This window comes from Cricetulus griseus, chromosome 6 (genome assembly GCF_003668045.3).
Source record: "Cricetulus griseus strain 17A/GY chromosome 6, alternate assembly CriGri-PICRH-1.0, whole genome shotgun sequence".
NCBI classification, from domain to species: Eukaryota; Metazoa; Chordata; class Mammalia; order Rodentia; family Cricetidae; genus Cricetulus; species Cricetulus griseus.
Window position 1 is genome coordinate 23,386,160 of NC_048599.1, and position 17,846 is coordinate 23,404,005.

At 45.5% G+C, this 17,846-nt stretch overlaps 1 protein-coding gene and 1 long non-coding RNA gene across 6 annotated transcripts in view; both read right to left on the minus strand.

Moving 5' to 3' along the window:
* The window catches only part of Phf20 (PHD finger protein 20), a 102,141-nt gene extending 95,241 nt beyond the window's left edge, over window positions 1-6,900 (minus strand). For 3 of the 5 annotated variants that reach the window (XM_027421324.2, XM_027421322.2, XM_027421320.2), the window contains exon 1: window positions 6,750-6,900. The gene's annotated coding sequence lies outside the window, so the exon portion shown is untranslated. The remainder of the gene's footprint in view (window positions 1-6,749) is intronic. The other 2 variants (XM_035446496.1, XM_035446493.1) reach the window with 2 other exon arrangements.
* Window positions 6,901-8,445: 1,545 nt separating this feature from the next.
* LOC118239063 lies at window positions 8,446-17,843 on the minus strand. Its single transcript, XR_004770504.1, has 3 exons — window positions 17,742-17,843; window positions 16,432-16,671; window positions 8,446-8,741 (listed from the first exon to the last, which is right to left on the minus strand). It is a non-coding gene; the product is annotated as an uncharacterized LOC118239063 (long non-coding RNA).
* Between the last annotated feature and the right edge of the window lie 3 nt (window positions 17,844-17,846).

The window sequence follows — 17,846 nt, forward strand, 5'->3', positions numbered from 1 at the left end:
CAGCAAAAGTGACTTGGGACAAGAAAACCATTGGCAGTCTGCCAGCTGAAGCACGTGAAGGAAATCAGACCAGCTACTAGGCGCTCCTGCAGGCAACTGGGTTTCTAAACAAGGTCCCTGCAGAATCTGTGAGGGGTGGACCTTGAAATAGTCAACTGCTCAGTATTCAGCTGGGGAGAATGAGGCCTAGCCATAAGAGCACAAAGTGATTTGCCTGAGGTTACATGTGCCCATAAGAGCTGGGACCAGTGCCAGATCCAGATCAAATCTGTCACTGACAATAATCTGCCATTTGTGTGAGGAAGATCAGGGACACAAAACATTCAGGTTCCTCATGATCAAGACCTGGAATAGGATCACATTGGGAAAGGGCCATGAAAGCTAACAGGCAAACAGGAATGAATGATTTAAGAGATTCAGAGTGGAAAAGCCCAGTGAGAGCTGGGCATAAGTAGCAGATGCCTAGAATTCCAACACTTGGGAGTTTGAGCAGGAGGAGTTCAAAGCCAGTCTAGGCTATATAAGAGAACCTAGCTTTAAAAAATATAAAGGAAAGAAATACCCCCTATAACACAAGGAGAGAGTATCACAAACTAAAAGCTCATCAAAAATGCCACCAGCTCCCCAGGACTATCTTCTAGAGCATTTACAGATGTCCGACAGCTTCCATCCAAGGCCAAGCACCTAGCTGCAATCTGGACCTTCTCATGTCCATCTGAAGAGCCAGAAAACCAAAGAGAACTAACTCTAGAAACTCCAGTGGCTTGATGTGGGGTATCCTGATTCCCTTCTCACAGTAACAAGAGAGGAGTCAGAAACAAGCTGGCTACTCAATACTTACTAGAATTATTTCATGTCAAAAATTACCCATCAGACCTTGGGGTACAGGAGCTCAGCAGAAGAGCACCTGTCTTAAATGTACAACACCCTGGTTCAAACCCATACCCAAGGCAAAAAAAAAAAAAGTTCACCTTTTTTTCCCTTTTTTTCTTTCTTTTTCTTTTTTCATTTTTCGAGAGACAGGGTTTCGAGCCTATCCAGGCACTCACTCTGTAGACCAGGCTGCCCTCGAACTCAGAGATCTGCCTGCCTCTACCTCCTAAGTGCTGGGATAAAAGGCGTGCACCACCAACACCAGGCAAAACACACCTTTAAGCAACATATATTTAAGCACTTAAATCTGGCAATATACAGAGAAACCAGTAAATTTTACAGACAGCTTAAAAAAGCTAAAGGTTAGCTAGAAACAGTGGCAACTATCTACAGTACCAGACTATGAGGTAAGAAGACAGCCTTGGGGCTGGAGAGATGGCTCAGAAGTTAAGAGCACTGACTGCTCTTCCAGAGGTCCTGAGTTCAATTCCCAGCAACCACAGGGTGGCTCACAACCATCTGTTATGAGATCTGGTGCCCTCTTCTGGTGTGCAGATATACATGGAAGCAGAATGTTGTATACATTATTAATAAAATCTTAAAAAAAACAAAATAAAAAACGACCGGACGTTGGTAGCCCATGCCTTTAATCCCAGCACTCGGGAGGCAAAGGCAGGTGGATCTCTGTGAGTTCGAGACCAGCCTGGTTTACAAGAGTTAGTTCCAGGACAGCCTCCAAAGCCACAGAGAAACCCTGTCTCAAAAAACCAAAAAAAAAAAAAAAAAAAAAAAAAAAAAAAGACGACGACGAGGAAGACAGCCTGGAGCTACTATCTCAAAAAGTCGGGGGAGGGGTTCTGGACTGGATAGATGGCTCACAGGTTAAGAGTACTGGCTGCGGGCTGGAGAGATGGCTCAGTGGTTAAGAGCACTCACTGCTTGTTCTTCCAAAGGTCCTGAGTTCAATTCCCAGCAACCCGTGGTAGCTCACAACCATCTGTAATGAGATCTGGTGCCCTCCCCTGGCCTGCAGGCGACATACAGACAGAACACTGTACACATAATAAATCATAATAAATAAATAAATAAAAATAAATAAATCTCTAAAAAATAAATAAAACACTTGACCTCCTTTAAAAAAAAAAAAAAGAAGAGTACTGCTGCTCTTTCAGAGGACCCCAGTTAATTTCTGGCAGTCACAAAGCAACTCACAACTGACTATAACCAGTTCCAGGGGATCCAACTCCCTCTTTTGACCTCTGTGGGCACTAGGCATGCACGCACATAGTGCAGACATATACATGCAGGCAAACACATAAAATGATTTTTTTTCTTTTTGCTAAAAATAGGGAGGGAAAAAAAAAAAAAAGAAATTGGGCCAGTAGTGGTGGCACACTCCCTTAATCCCAGCACTCCAGAAGCAGAGAGGCAGATGGATCTCTGTGAGTTCAAAGCCAGCCCGTTCTACAAAATGAGTTCCAGGATGGTCAATGCTACACAGAGAAACCTTGTCTTGAAAAACCAAAAAGAAAGAAAGAAAAAAGAAATCCGGTACATTGTACAAGCTTTGACCTGTGTGTCTGGACAAAGAGAAAATGGAGAACAATACCCCAGCATTTGTTAACAATCAGTTTTGTTTTCACTGAGGATTCACTCTTCAGCTGTATATGGGAATCTGGCTACTCAATGTGTAGTTCCCTATCTTTACACCACCCAAAAACTAGAGTGGAATATATACAGACCCAAGACAAGCAGGTCATTAGAAGTCACATTCAGGATGAGGAGCAGGAATGTAGGGCCCTTCAAGGGAGTGCTTACAGCACTACACAGATAGAGCAGCAAGAGCCAAATAAAGAGACAAACTACCTGTTCACTTCAGCAGATCATATTTTATTAGGTACTAATCAAACAGACCTCCCCACCCCACCCCACCCCACCTTTTCTTTTTTTTTTTTAAAGAAATGTAGTATGTGCTAGGCAGTGGTGGCCCAAGCCTTTAATCCCAGCACCTGGGAGGCAGAAGCAGGTGAGTCCGAGGCCAGCCTGGTCTATAGAGCTAGTTCCAGGACAGCTAGGGCTGTTACACAGAGAAACCCTGCCTCCAAAAATCTAAATAAATAAATAAATGTGGTACTGAACAAGGGATTTATTTCCCTTCTTGAAATAACACAACTTAGTTCTAGTACTTTAGTGAACAAAAAAATCTGAGGCAGCTTATCTGTTCCAAAACATAATGATGGTCAATTTTATTCACGTTCTCACACTGAGTTGGGGCACCTCCCCGAAAACCCCATTAATTCCTACAGGTTCCCAGGGTACCATTAAATCCTCCAGCATCCCTAGGAAGCAGGTGCCTGGCAAATGTCCAGTTTCCAAATGAGATTCAGTACTTGGGTCATGAAATGCTATATTCCTGCCCTGTCCTACAGGTATAGCTTCTCATAGCCAAACTCCCTTCCCCCTGCCTCATGCCTCCTTCAGCTGCACATTCAAGTACTTCCCAAAAGGAAGAAAGGTCAGAGGAGTCATTATCCCCTCAGCATTTGAAACTCCAGCTGTGGAGAAATGAATCAGGGGTTCAAGACTGAAAAGCCCTATGCAAAACTCTGGAGAGGGAAAGAGAAATATTAGCAGTGAGGATCTATTAAGACAAGATGTCCCAGGTGTTTGAAGATTTTTTTAAAAATGGGGGTTGGGAGAAAAGACAGACAGATATTCAGATATTCAAGATGAAGGAGAGAAAGACATACAGTTTTTTTTTCTTTCTTTCTTTTCATTCATTTATTTTTAAGGCAGTCTCTAAATAGCCCTGGCTGTTCTAGAACTCACTACGTAGAGCAGGCTGGCTTCAAACTCACAGAGATCTGCCTGCCTCTGCCCCCTAAGTACTGAGATTAAAGGTGTCTGCCACCAAATCAAGCTGCCACAGTTTTTCATGCTAAGAATCAAATCAAGACCCTCCACACATGGCAGGCAAATAATCCACACTGAGCCCATATGACTTTTTTGCTTGATACAGAGAACTAATGGAAGGTAGTTTATGGGCTAGAAGGCATACATTAGTAGAAAAATCTCTTGAAGCCCCAACCCAGAACAGGGAAGTTTAAAAAAGAGGCTGGGCAGTGGTGGTGCACACCTTTGATCCCAGGCCTCAGGCAATCTCTATGAGTTTGAGGTCAGACTAGCCTACAGAGTGAGCTCCAAGATAGACAAGCCTACACAGAGAAACCCTGTCTTGAGGGAAAAAGAAGACAGTGTGTGTGTGTGCGCGCGTGCGTGCGTGCGTGCGTGCGTGCGTGCGTGCGTGCGTGCGTGCGTGCGTGCGTGCGTGTGTGCACGGCTTGAGGGAAAGGGAAGTAAAGGAATAGAGCCTACCTAATCAGATCTGTTGGTTTCAGATAGGCTCTTGCTATAAGTCCCTAGCTAGCCTGGAGCTCATCATATGGACCAGGCAGCCCTCAAATTTGCAACAATCCTCCAGCCATGATTGCTGGGATCAAATCCACAAAAACTATTAAGAGCTTCACCAGAAACTTACAGGAAGTAAAGCATCGGAGGACTAAGAGTTCTAAGAATAATCAAAAATTACAAGGGGATTTCTTTATATTTTGACTGTAGCAACAGGTCAAGCAGCCCTGGTCTTACGGCCATCTCCAACACAGAGGAAGAGAAAGGAGAAACATTATCATCACCAGATAAGCAGAACAGTGTCCAACAGGAACCAGAAACCAGAAAAATGCCTGGACAAACAGTGAACCAAAAGAGAATTCCTATTTGCAGAAAGATAAACTATATATATATAAATGTGAGCCAAGCATGGTAGTTCTTTTGGGGGGCTTTTCAAGACAGGGTTTCGTGTAGCCCTGAATGTCCTGGAACTAGCTCTGCAGATCAGGCTGGCCTCCAACTCAGAGATCTCCTGCTTGCATTGGGACTAAAGGAGTGCACCACACAACTCAGACGCCACCGGAGTTCTGGCCGGTAATCCCCAGCACTTGTGAGGCTGAGGCAGGGGGATCATGGGTTCAAAGCCAACTTAGACAACCCAGTAAGTTCCAGGATAACCTGAACTACTTCGTGAGACAGGGCCTCACAATGAACAATGAAAGTCTCATGGGTGTGGAAGGGGATTCTGTCAAGAAAGAAAGGCTCGGGCAGGGTGACTAAAAGAACTGCCCTGTGGGAGGAGGGCATCAATACAGAAAGTGTTCTGCAGATACACATTCAACAGAGGAAGGAAGACCAAAGAGACACACTACAGAGCCTGGGAGAGCACATGAAGGGGAATGTGGTTCTAAAGGGGGAAGGAAACCCAAGAGTGAAACTATCTTGCATGGCAGAAAAGCTTAAGAAGAAAGGGGATAGGAAAGAGCACCTGTAATCTCAGCTCCGGTGCCAAGGCAGGAGGATCATGAATTTAAAGCCAGCTGGGACTTCACACTATTTCCTGGAGAGCTACACAGCAAGACCTGGTCTCAAAACAGGAGGACTGGCTAGCTAGATGGCTCAACACTTGCAGCCACAAGTGACCACCTGAGTTTCATTCCTAGAACCCACGAAGTGGAAGCAGAGAGATAACATCCTTCAAGTTGTCCTGTTATTGCCACATACATGTTATGGCACACACCAAATAAATAAATAATTTTTTTCAATTAGAAAACAGGACAAGGTGGAAAACCGGTGGGTGAGGGGTGCTCAAGAACTACCCCATCTAGGAATGGGAGGATTCAAGAGAAAGGTGTGCCCAGCCCTGCTGCACCCCCCACGGTGGTATGTGTCCTCCTAAAAGAGGTGCATCTCAAACCCTAAAGAGACCCAGAAAGCAAACACACTCTCAGATAGGAAAACCAGTCTCCCCCAGAAACAAGTAAGCTTGGCGAACACAAGAAAAAAATACAACCCCAAGGACAGACTTAAGGACAAGTCAGCGAATCCTCTTATAGATGAAACTGGAAACTATGAGCCATAAGCATCAGGATTGGACTAGAACCCGAAAAGAGATGCTCACCGTAGACCAAAGTACAAAACAAAAAACAAAACAAAAACAAAAACTGGCCCTCAAATTCACTACTGAAGCATGCCAGATTTGGGGCCTGAAAAGAAGGATTCCTTTCCTCAGAGTTGTGGGATATAATAAAGTACTGCAAAACTTTGGTTACAGACCTGACTTCTCAAGGACCTATCAGCAGACTGAACCCCAAACTGAAAAAGGAGAACTGTTAATTACGTTTGAATATGGGAGTGTTCCCTCAGTATTGAGGAGCAAAGAGAAGCGAGAATGCCTTCAGTCCGTTCTTAGGGATGGCTAGAAACTGAGAAAATCCCAGGACTAGAGTTTAAGGAAGGGGAGCGACGCCCAGATTTTCAAAACTATAGAGAAAGGACACTCCCATATACAGGGTCTTGAGGAAAGGGTGTGCTTCCCAGAGCAGGATAAGAAAGGCACTGCACGAAAACGTGTTCCCGCGACAGAGGCAGCAGTGTAGGCTGCGCCCTAATCTCACAGGCCAAGCAGGGGGTGCAGCTCCAGCACCCCTCCCCACCCCCACTGCCCTGTTCCGCGCCCCGGGCCCGCACCTCGCAGCCCAGCCCCCTCGGGCCGCGCTGATTGGCCGCGGTGGCCGTCACTCCCGCGGGCAACCGCAGTGATTGGGCGGAGCTCGCACGCCCGCCACGCTCACAGCAGCGGTCCCCGGGCCTCCCTCCGGGGCTGGGTGATCGGGGGCCAGACGGGGAGCGGGGCTGGACAAGGGTCCCGCAGTAGCGGGGCGTCCGTCCCCGGTCCAGCCCGCATGGCGCGCGCGCGGCACAGGGCCTGCCCCCGCCACGGCCCCAACCAGCTGGCTTCGCGTCGCCGCGCCTCGCCACGAGCTCACCTCACGGCCCCGCTCCTGCTGCGCCGCTCCAGGACCAACCGACAGAAGGACTGTGCGCGCTGCGCACCACGTGACCCCGGGGACGCGCCCAGCGTATCCCCCGCCCCCTACACACACGCACCATCGCCACCATCGAGTGACGCAGCGGCCGGGCGGCCCCGCCCCGGGCCCCGCCCCGTCCGGTCACCGGGACGACAGCGCGAGCAGGCCACGCCCACCTCCCTGACGCGGGAACACCGAGTCCGCACTCACCCGTGACCGCTGAGGTCACTAGAAACCGGGGCCGGGATGCTGCCCATCTGCCGTCCTAATTCGCCTCCTAACTTAATGCCTCTGGAAGTCACCCACTTTCCTCCAGCCTTCTGTCACTGGTCTCCACGAAGACCGTGGTCTTTACAGCTCGTTACTTTCCTCTTGCAATCCGTCCTTCACGCGCGAGGGCTTTTCAAACGCCTAGTTCCCCTCTCCAGAAGAAGAGCTAAGTCTGCAAGCTCGATTGTCACCAGGCTTTCTCATTCTCACACATCCAGTCTGCCCTCTGTGCTCCGCCTCTTCCAAGTCCTCGACTGCGCCTTCTTACCTCTGTCTTTGCTCTCATCCCTAGAAAAGGATTCCAATGGCTTCGGGGAGGGGACCGGGGGGGGGGGCTGTATTTTGTCTCTAGGGACCAAGGTCAAAGATGCAGCCACAACAAAAGAGAGGTTTTCACAGTGGGACTCAGCAAGTGCCAACCAGAAGTGTTAAAATTGCTGTTTCCAGGGGCAGTCATGACTTGACACTGGAAGCAACCAAACTTGTGCTTCTTTTTATTTTTTTATTTTTTATTTATTTATTTATTTATTTATTTATTTTTTGATTTTTCGAGACAGGGTTGATCTGTGTAGCTTTGGAGCCTGTCCTGGCACTTACTCTGGAGACCAGGCTGGCCTCGAACTCACAGCGATCCGCCTGCCTCTGCCTCCCGAGTGCTGGGATTAAAGGTGTGTGCCACCAACTCCCGGCCCAAACTTGTGCTTCATAAATTATAAGTCTAATCACATCACTTCTCTATGCTACTGAACCTATCAATTACCCTTCTGTGTCCTGTGCCTTTGCTTATCTACCCACACTGTGTGTCGTTCTATTTTCCTTTCATGTTTGTTTAAAACAGTCTCAGTGTGTATCCCTGGCTAATCTGGAACTCAGTACATAGAAAAGGTTAACCTTGAACTCACAGTAATTCACATATCTTGCCCCTGGAGTACTGAGATTGTCCACACAAAAACAGCTCTCAAGTCAAAGGAAGTAAGAGAGAATTTTTGGAACCAAAGTGTGAGTGATTATGCCCTGGGCAAAACACAGATTTAAATTAACTACTTCATGGAAGTAGTTTCATGGTGTTTCATAGCAACAGAACAAAGAAAGTTATAAACCAAGGCATTTTTAAAAAATATATTAGGGACCCGGCAGTGGTGTCACACGCCTTTAATCCCAGCATTGGGAGGCAGAGACTCTGTGAGTTTGAGGCCAGCCTTGTCTACAAAGCAAGTTCAAGGACAGCCAGGACAGTTACACAGAGAAATTCTATCTCTAAAAACCAAAAAAAAGAAAGAAAGAAACAAAGAAGAAAAGAAGGCTAATTTAAAATGTAAAAGCAATCTAGTAACCAGTCTGAGCTATTGACTGAGCATTTATAATTAATAATAAGTCTCTGAATGGTTATTTGGGAGAAACTCCGCTTACAGGCCCTGGCACCAGCAATCACACATTCATATACTAATAATCATTATCCTTGCCCAACTAATAATAGGAGAAAAACAAATTGCAAATTCTTCTTAAAATTGTAAAAAATATTTATTTTGATTTAATATATTGGTGTCTCACCCACATGTATATTTGTGCCCCGTGTGCATGCTGTACCAGTGGAGACCAGAAGAGGGCATCACATTGCCTGGAGCTGTGGTCACCAGTGGCTATTAGTCCCATGTAGATCCTCAGAATTGAACTGAGACCCTGTGGAAGAGTAACAAATGTTCCTAACTACTAAACGATCTCTCTCTCTAGCCCCAGATGATCTTTTGTTTTCCTACTTGATTTTGAGATAGCATATCTAAGATAACTCTACAAAGGGTAAGTCACATACTTAATTCCTAGCACGCAGAAGGCAGTCAGGCCAGCCTGATCTACAAAGTGAGTTCCAGGACAACCTCCAAAGTAATACAGAGAAACCCTGTCTCAAATACATACCTACATACATACATACATACATACATACATACATACATACATACTCATCATATCAGCCCAACACCCAACAACATACCCAGAAGGGAGCTCTGCTGTCAGACCGCATGAGAACTCAGGAAGCTAGAACCACAAAGACTAGAGCTCCCAGAGCCTCAACTCCACAAGGCCTGGCCCCAGGCAACCTGAGTTTTGGCCCCACCCTGAGGTCCTTCCAGACTGACTTTGATGGATAGTTTCTGAGTTCTTCAGGCCTTAACTAATCCCTAAGTGAGGATGAGGAAAACTAAGTGCAGTCATTATATTTCCAGCATTTGGCAATATTCTAAGTAGGGGAGCACAAGGAAGAAAAAAACATTTTTGGCCTAGTCACTAAAAAGAGTAAGTCTACGCAGACTACTTCAAGAGCACAAACTATGTATGCCCCCTAAGGCAGAGTGCAGTGTTACAGGTCTCTCTCTATATACAATTTTTTGTTTTTGTTTTTTCAAGACAGGATTTCTCTGTGTAGCTTTGGAGTCTGTTCTGGCACTCATTCTGTAGACCAGGCTGGCCTCCAACTCACATAGATCCATCTGTTTTTGTTACAGGTCTCTCTAATCCCAGCACTAGGGGGACAGGCAAGTAGAGCTCTGTTCAAAGCCAGACTGGTCTACATAGTGAGTTCCAGGCCTGATTGTCTCAAAAATAAATAAATAAATAAATAAAAATATAAGAAACCATGGGCCTAGAGAGATGGTTCAGAGGTTGAAAGCACTGGCTGCTCTTCCAGAGGACCTGGGTTCGAAGATTCGAAACTGTCGGTAATTCCAGCCCCTGGAAATCTAATGTCCTGTTTTGCCCTATGAAGATATCAGGCATGTCTGTGATGTACAGACATACATGCAGGCTAAACGGCCATACACATAAAAAGAAAACACATGAAACAATAGAATAAACAAACCAACTAACCAATTGTATAAAATACAAATTAAGTATATTTTTTAAAAAGTAAGTATTAGGGTCTGGAGAGATGGCTCAGTGGTTAAGAGTACTGGCTGCTCTTCCAGAGGACCAGGGTTCAATTCCCAACACCCACATTGCATTTTATAACTCCAGTTCCAGAGGATCTGACACCAATACACATAAAGTTAAATAAATTATTTTTAAAATAAATATTTTTAAAAAAGGTTTAAAGCTGAGTGTAGTAGCATGCATCTTTAATCTCAGCACTCAGAAGGCAGAGGCAGAGGCAGGTGAGTCTCTGAAAGTTCAGGGCCAGCCTGGTCTACATGGTGAGTTTCAGGATAGCCAGGCCTATGTAAAAGAGACCAAGTCTCAGAACAAACAAATATACAGAAAGAAAAGGAAGCAAAGAAGGGCCATTTACTTTATTTCAGATGTTTAACAATGCTGCAACAAACAATTCCACTAATGATAATCATTCTTTTTAGTTGTTTGTTTTTTTGGGACAGGGTTTCTCTGTACACCCCTGGCTGTTCTAGAACTCCCTCTGTAGGCCAGGCTGGCCTCAAACTCACAGAGACTCACCTGCCTCTGCCTCCTGAGTGCTGGGATTAAAGGCTGTGCCACCACCACCACCTGGCTATGATGGTCATTCTTAAAGTTTCTTTCTTTTCATATTTATGTGTTTGGATGTTTTGCCTGCACATATCTCTTCACCCCCCACCCCCATTTTTTTTTTTTTTTTTAGATAGGATCTATTATACAGCTCTAGTTGTCTTGAAACTCACTATATAGACCAGACTGGTCCCAAACTATACCTGCCTCTGCCTACTAATTGCATAGGATTAATGGCATAGGTCACCACACCCAGCTTTCTAACTTTTCTTTCTTTCTTTTTTGATTTTTCTTCCTTACTTATTTACTTTGTTTTTTCAAGATAGGGTTGCTTGGTGTAGCCCTGGCTATCTTGGAACTAGCTCTGTAGATCAGGCTGGCCTCTTCCTACAGAACCAACTACCTCTGCCTTCCAAGTGCTGTGCCAATACTGCCCAGCTAACTTTTCTTTTTCTTTTTTCTTTTCTTTTTTTTTTTCCAAGACAGGAGCATGTAGCTAGAGCATGTCCTGGAACTTGCTGTGTAGACCAGGCTGGCCTCGATCTCACAGAGATCCACCTGCTTCTGCCTCCCAAGTGCTGGGATTAAAGGTGTCAGCCACCACCTTCCAGTAACTTTTCTTTTTTTAAAGATTGTTGGACTAGAGAGATGGCTCAGTGGTTAAGAGCACTGACTGCTCTTCCAGAGGCCCTGAGTTCAATTCCCAGCAACCACATGGTGGCTCACAACCACCTTGAATGAGATATGGTACCCTCTGGTAGTACAAAGACAGAAGACTGTATATATAATTAATAAACAAAATCTTTTTTAAAAAAACTTCAAAAAAAGATTCTATTTTGTATTTACCTGGGATTGCACAATTGGCTCAGTGGTTAAGAGCACTGGTAATGGGCCTGATGATTTGCGGGCTCTTAGCACTCACATGTCTTATGACCATTTGTAACTCCAGTTCCAAGGGATCTAATGATCTCCCCAGGCCTCTGAGGGCACCCAGCACACACTTAGTACACAGACATGCATGCAGGTAAAATATTCATATAAATAGAATAGTTTTTCTCCTTAAACTGGGCCTCACTGTATCACATTGGCTAGCCTCGAGTTTGCTATATAGACCAGCCTTGAACTCATAGAGATCCAACAACGTCTGCCTCTTTAGCGCAATGATTAAAAAAGTAAAATAATTTCAAAAAATAAAGAAGATGCAGGCCTGTGGTGGAGCATATTTTTTAATCCCAGCACTCAGGAGGCAGCGGCAGGCAGATCCTTGTGAGTTTGAGGTCAGCCTGGCTTACAGAGTGAGTTCCAAGACAGCCAAAGCTACATAGAGAAACCCTGTCTTGAAAAACAATAGAGAAAGAGAGAGAGAGAGAGAGAGAGAGAGAGAGAGAGAGAGAGAGAGAGAAAGTAAGCCTTCTGTGACTATACACGCCTGTAATTCCAGTACTTGGGAAGCGGAGCCAGGTGAATGACAGCCCACTTGGCTATTTGGAAACACTCCTTTATCTGAGTTTTTGCCCTCCTACCACATGCACAAGGGTAAGTCTCTGATTTTTTCAGAGTTCACATTCCTATAGCTTTAATTTTCCTATGATGCTTTATGTATTTGTCTCTTAGTAATCTGTCTCAAAGCATGTTTCCTGCCCCTAGGGAACAATGTCCTTAAAAAAACAAGCCTTTGCTTTGTTTATTGTATAGGTTTCCTGAGGCTGTGGGTTAGATCCCCAGTAAGGGATAAACTAGAACATCTTGTAAGGTTAAATCATTTTTTTGTTTTCTTTTGTTTTTTTTGAGAGAGGGACTCACTATGTAGTCCTGGATGGGTTAGAACTTGCTGTGTAGACCAAGCTGGTTTTGAATTCACAGGTATTGGCCTCTCTCTGCTTCCTAAGTGCTGGGTTTAAAGTGTGAACTTTTAGGTCCAGCTAGGTTAAATAATTTTTTTCCTTTTTCTTTATTTTGTATTTATTTATTTACTGACTGGTTTGTGTGAGAGAAGGTATGGTATATTTCTGGCTGTGTGCACATGGATATTGTCCACATGCATGGGGAGTCTAGGGGCCAACATCAGGTGTGTCCTTTGATCACTCTTCACATCTGATGGCTAGTCATCACCATTATCTACATCTGGAATTAACTAAAACCCAAGTAGCTGGGCACATCTGTCAGGATCTTGTCTTGGTTGGATTATTTGAGGTAGAGGATCCATCCTGAATCTGGGCCACATCTCCTGATAGCAGTGCACATAAAAGGACCTGGAAGAAGGAAGCTTTCACTTTTCCCATCTATTCCATTCCTAAGGTATTTCTTCAGTGGTATTAGAACTACTACTTCAGGATTCCAAGGAAGACTAAACCCAGCAGCTCTCTGGGACTTCTTGACCTTAGCAGCAAATTGTGACAGCTGAGACATCCAGTCTCCTGGAATGAACAACTAGCAGGTCCTTTATCTTTCTGTAAGAAGACAGCCATTGTTGAGCTACTCAGAACACAACTAATAAATCCCACCTACATATATGAATCTATACATATACATTCATTCCATCACTTCTATTCTCTAGAGAAACCTGACTAATAAATTGTCATGATATATTATTTATGATTTATTAAAGCTTGCCTAAGGATTCAGGAAGCAAAGTCAGCCTCAAGCCATAGAAACCAGGCATACACTTAATCCCAACAGCCAGAAGCTAGGAGGTGGTGGTACACACCTTTAGTTGTACAAGTCAGGATTAGAGGTAGATGGATCTCTCAGAGTTCAAGACCACCCAGGGACACAAGGTTGAATCAGTCTAAAAGAGTAACAGATCATATGTCTTTAAACCCAGGGCTAGAGGGTTATAAAAGATATAAGCAGGGTCTTCACTAGTCGGTATCAGTCATTGATTCTCCAGTCACACTGAAGACAGGAAGGCTCAGTATCAAAGAGGATAGGAAGACATTGAAGTCTCAGGATTCTCTGGCCACAATGGGGAGAGGTAGAGTTTGAGGCTTGGTGAAGAGCTCATATGTGGACCAGCCCCTTCAGCCTGAACTTGAGGTGAAAGCTAGTGCCAGCTGCTTTGCTTTTCTCTCCTTCAGCTTGGAGTTTGAACCCCAATATCAGTTTCTGGGTCTTTTATTTTTCCTGTTACAATAAATTTTATTTAAAGACAGGTTTTCTACTATGTAGCCCCTGGGCCTGAAACTCACAGACACAGAGATCTGCCTACTTGCTGGGGTTAAAGTGAGCACCAGAATGGATTTCCTTAAGGGCTAAGGATGTTGACCTCGTGAAAAAAGTCTCTTTGGGGGTATTCTGGAGAGACGGTTCAGCAGTTCAGGGCACTGGCCCCTCTTCCAGAGGATCTGGATACCTTCCAGCACCCGCATGGAACCTCACAGATGTAACTCCAGCTGAAGGGATTGGATGTTCTCTCTTTTGGTCTCTTGATGGTACCAGGCACACACATGGTGTACAGATGTAATCAAAACATCCATATGCATAAAATAAGTGTTAAAATTGATAAATTCTCAGCAGCATGTTCATAAAAAAAAAAATCACAAACAAGACCTTGAATGAGTCAGCAGTGGTGGTCCACAGCTTTAATCCTGGAACTTGGGAGGCAGATGAAAGGTTCAGGCATTATGCTGGCCTGCCCCTGTTACCTGGTGGAATCCACTCAGGCAATACCCTGGTCAGCCCGAGGTTCCATGGGAAAGAAGTCTGCACGCAGGTGCAGAGGACCCCTTTAAAAGATAGGCTCCTGCCCCTTTACTCTCTTTCTCTCTCTCCCCCTGTCTCTCTCTCTCTCTCTGTGCTCTCCTGTCTCTGTTTCCCCGCTCTGTCTCTCTATGGCGACCGGCCATGGCGGTCAGCCATTTACCCCTGTTCCTCCTCTTAGTCTCCCCATTCTGACGGGCCTTATAATAAACTTATAGTCAATATGTCTGTCTCAGCAATTTCTCTTTTCTTCTTTTTAAACAAAACAATAACAGCAGAGATAGGTAGATCTCTGAGTTGGAGGCCAGCCTGGTCTACAGAGTGACTTCTAAGCTACATAGAGATCCTGGCTTTAAAAAAAAAAATGGTGAGAGAGAGCAGCTTTTTAGGATAGTTAAGGTAGCTATAGTGTTTTGTAGCTTTTGAAGTTATATCTCAAAGTGTTGCAAAATGACCTTTTCTTTTTTGGAGACTGGCATGGTGATACACTCCTTTAATCCTCGCACTTGGGGAAGCAGAGGCAGACAATCTCTGTTCTAGGCTATCCTGGTCTTGTTTATAAAGCAAGTCCCGGGGCAATCAGAGCTGCACAGAGAAACCCTGACTCAAAAAACCAATGTAAACAAATAAAATAATTTTGTTTGTTTGTTTTGTTTTTTGAGACAGGTTTTCTCTGTGGCTTTGGAGGCTGTCCTGGAACTAGGTCTTATAGACCAGGCTGGTCTCGAACTCACAGAGATCCACCTGCCTCTGCCTCTGCCTCCCGAGAGCTGAGATTAAAGGTGTGTGCCACCACCGCCTGGCCAAATATATTACTACTACTACTACTTCTGCTGCTTCTTCCTCCTTTTTTCTTTATTTTTGTTAACTATTAACAAATGTTTAATCTAGTTTGTAAGATTCTCTGAAAATATCTGGGAAAGTAATACAGCCACACTTCAAGGCCAATATACTTAGGCCTTAAGCATGGTTCATTGCTATTTTAGCATCATTTGAAAATTGTATGTAAAAGGAATATTGTTTCTATGTCAGCAACCTTCAAATGTTGCTAACTGTGGTGGAATTCTTGATTATAAGCTAGCAAGAAGTATTAACCAATGACAAGAGACAATTTAAAAGGTTCCTTGTGTCCATTGATTTCTAAAGAATTGCTACTCTAGCAGCTAAGCCATATAAACACAAGTATTCCCTCCAGGTCATAAAACATCTGGCCCATGGGCAGGGTGGTGCATTCCTTTAAAGCCAGCTCTAGGAGGAAGAGGCAGGTGGATCTATGTGATTTCAAGGACAGCCTGGTCTACAGAATGAGTTCCAGGAAAGGCTCCAAAGCTACACAGAGAAACCCTATTTTGAAAAACAAAACAGGCCGGGCAGTGGTGGCGCACGCCTTTAATCCCAGCACTCGGGAGGCAGAGGCAGGTAGATCTCTGTGAGTTCGAGACCAGCTTGATCTACAAGAGCTAGTTCCAGGACAGCCTCTGAAGCCACAGAGAAACCTTGTCTCGAAAAACCAAACAAAACAAAACAAAACAAAAAAAAAACAAATGAAAACAAGAAAATATACTTCTGCCTGAAAGTTGAAAGTAGAAAAGTATTTAAAGTGTACTGTAGATTAAACCATAGCATATACAGATCCAGCATACTTATTATTTATTTGAGACAGGATTTCTCTGTGGCTTTGGAGGCTGTCCTGGAACTATCTCTGTAGACCAGGCTGGCTTTGAACTTACAGAGATCTGCCTCGGGAATAGGGGTGTACTGCTGGGATTAAAGGTGTGCGCCTCCACCACTGGGCTAGAGATCCTCTCAAACTCTAGTTTGTATATGAAGTCTGGGAATCAAAACCCAGTCCCCTGCAAGAGCAGTCAGTGACCTTAACTACCTTCTCTCCAGCTCCCCTTTTGTCCTTTTCATAGGCTTTCACTAGGTGTCACAGGTTGTCCTTGATTTGTCATCCCAGGACAGGATTGTTAAGGACAGCTCTAAAGAGAACAGAGGGCAAGACCATCCTCATTCATGGTAAGGGCCACCTCTGTCTGCCTCCACCCCATGGTCAAAATGCCTGCAGGAAGGACTAGGGCCCCTTACTGGGTGGGAAGTTGGGAAGTGTAGGTTTTCAGTTGGAGCTATCCCGGATCTTAGGCAGTCTATAAAGTCTGAGAGAGAAAGCAAGTCTCCCCCCAACCTCCCATCCCCTCACCTGCCCCTCCTCTTCTTCCAGACAAGGTTTCTCTTTGTAGTTCTGGCTGTCAGGGTACTTGCTTTGTAGACCAGGCTGGACTCAGACTCACAGAGGTCTGCCTGCCTCTGCCTCCTGAGTGTTGAGTCTCTTTATGGTTACATGTCCTCTAGGTCTTGTTTGTAGTTCTGGCTGGCCTGGAGCTCCCCACAGTAGGCTGATCTCATGTTCACAAAGAGGCCCCTGCCTGTTTTCTGAGTGCTGGAATTACAGACATGCTCCATCAGGCATGCTAGGTAAGCAATATGCCAACAGAGCTGCATTGTCAGCCCTAGAAGTTTTCAATGATGAAAATATTATTTTTCCAGCATTTCAGTCATCATGTCGCTTATTCCTCACCCCTTCTCCTAATGAGCCTTCATTCGTTTCATGGAGTTCACCTGGATAGACATTCCCTGCTAAACCTGGAATTCATTCCATCAACATTTGCAGCCTTGGTGGTCAGTGTCAAGCTTTCCCTTGCTACTAATTACAATATTCTCCCTCCTTCTTTATGAGGAGGAAGTGAAATATACGCCCCGAGAGCTTAATTGACTCGCCCAAGGTCACACAGCGTTGCAGAAGCTACACACCAATCAAGGTGTTCACACTGTGACTCTTTTAGACCCTCAAGCTGCTGACAGGGTTCAAAATTGGTTTCACATTTTATTTTTAAACGTTTGCTTTCCTATGAAAGGGGGAAACAAAAGTTACAATGACCTCGCAGCTTTTCCTCTGCGACAGTATTAACGCCCCCCCCCCGCAAAAAAAAACTCCAGGAAAAAACAGATTAAAAAAGCGGTAAATTTACACGTGGACAGCCAAAATCCAAGAAAGCCTCAATCCTGACGCACAGCCCACTGAACTCAGGGTGTACAAGGCCGCCCGCGGTGAGGGAACCGGAGAGGAGGGAAGAAGCACTTCTTCCCTCCCCGCCCGCCCTCGTCAGGGTCCCGGTGTTTTCCGTGGCTTCAGCACGGCGGTCGCCTCTCAGCGGCGACACCAGAGGACAGGGACACGGAAGTCTTTATTCCCCACTCGGGCGCAGCCTGCGCGCGTCCTCACGAACGCTCACCCCGCGGCCCTACGTTCTGTCATAGGCGCCTCATGGCGACCTTGACGGCCACCTGGGTGGAGGCGGGGGCGGGGGGGGTGGGCGTCCACACCCGCGAGGAGGCGACACCGGCGGGTGACAGCGAAGCAAGCAAGGCATTCTCCCCGAGATTGACGGCCGGAGCCCCAACTGCCTCCGCCCTACCGACGGCGTAGCATCGCGAGATTCCGACGCATACCTGGTGTGGGAGTCCGAGAGGCCTTCCCGAGCGGGAGGGGGAGGGGAAATGGGCTCGTCTGTGGCGCAATCATTGCACGAGATTGGGCGACCGTCGCCGGGGTGG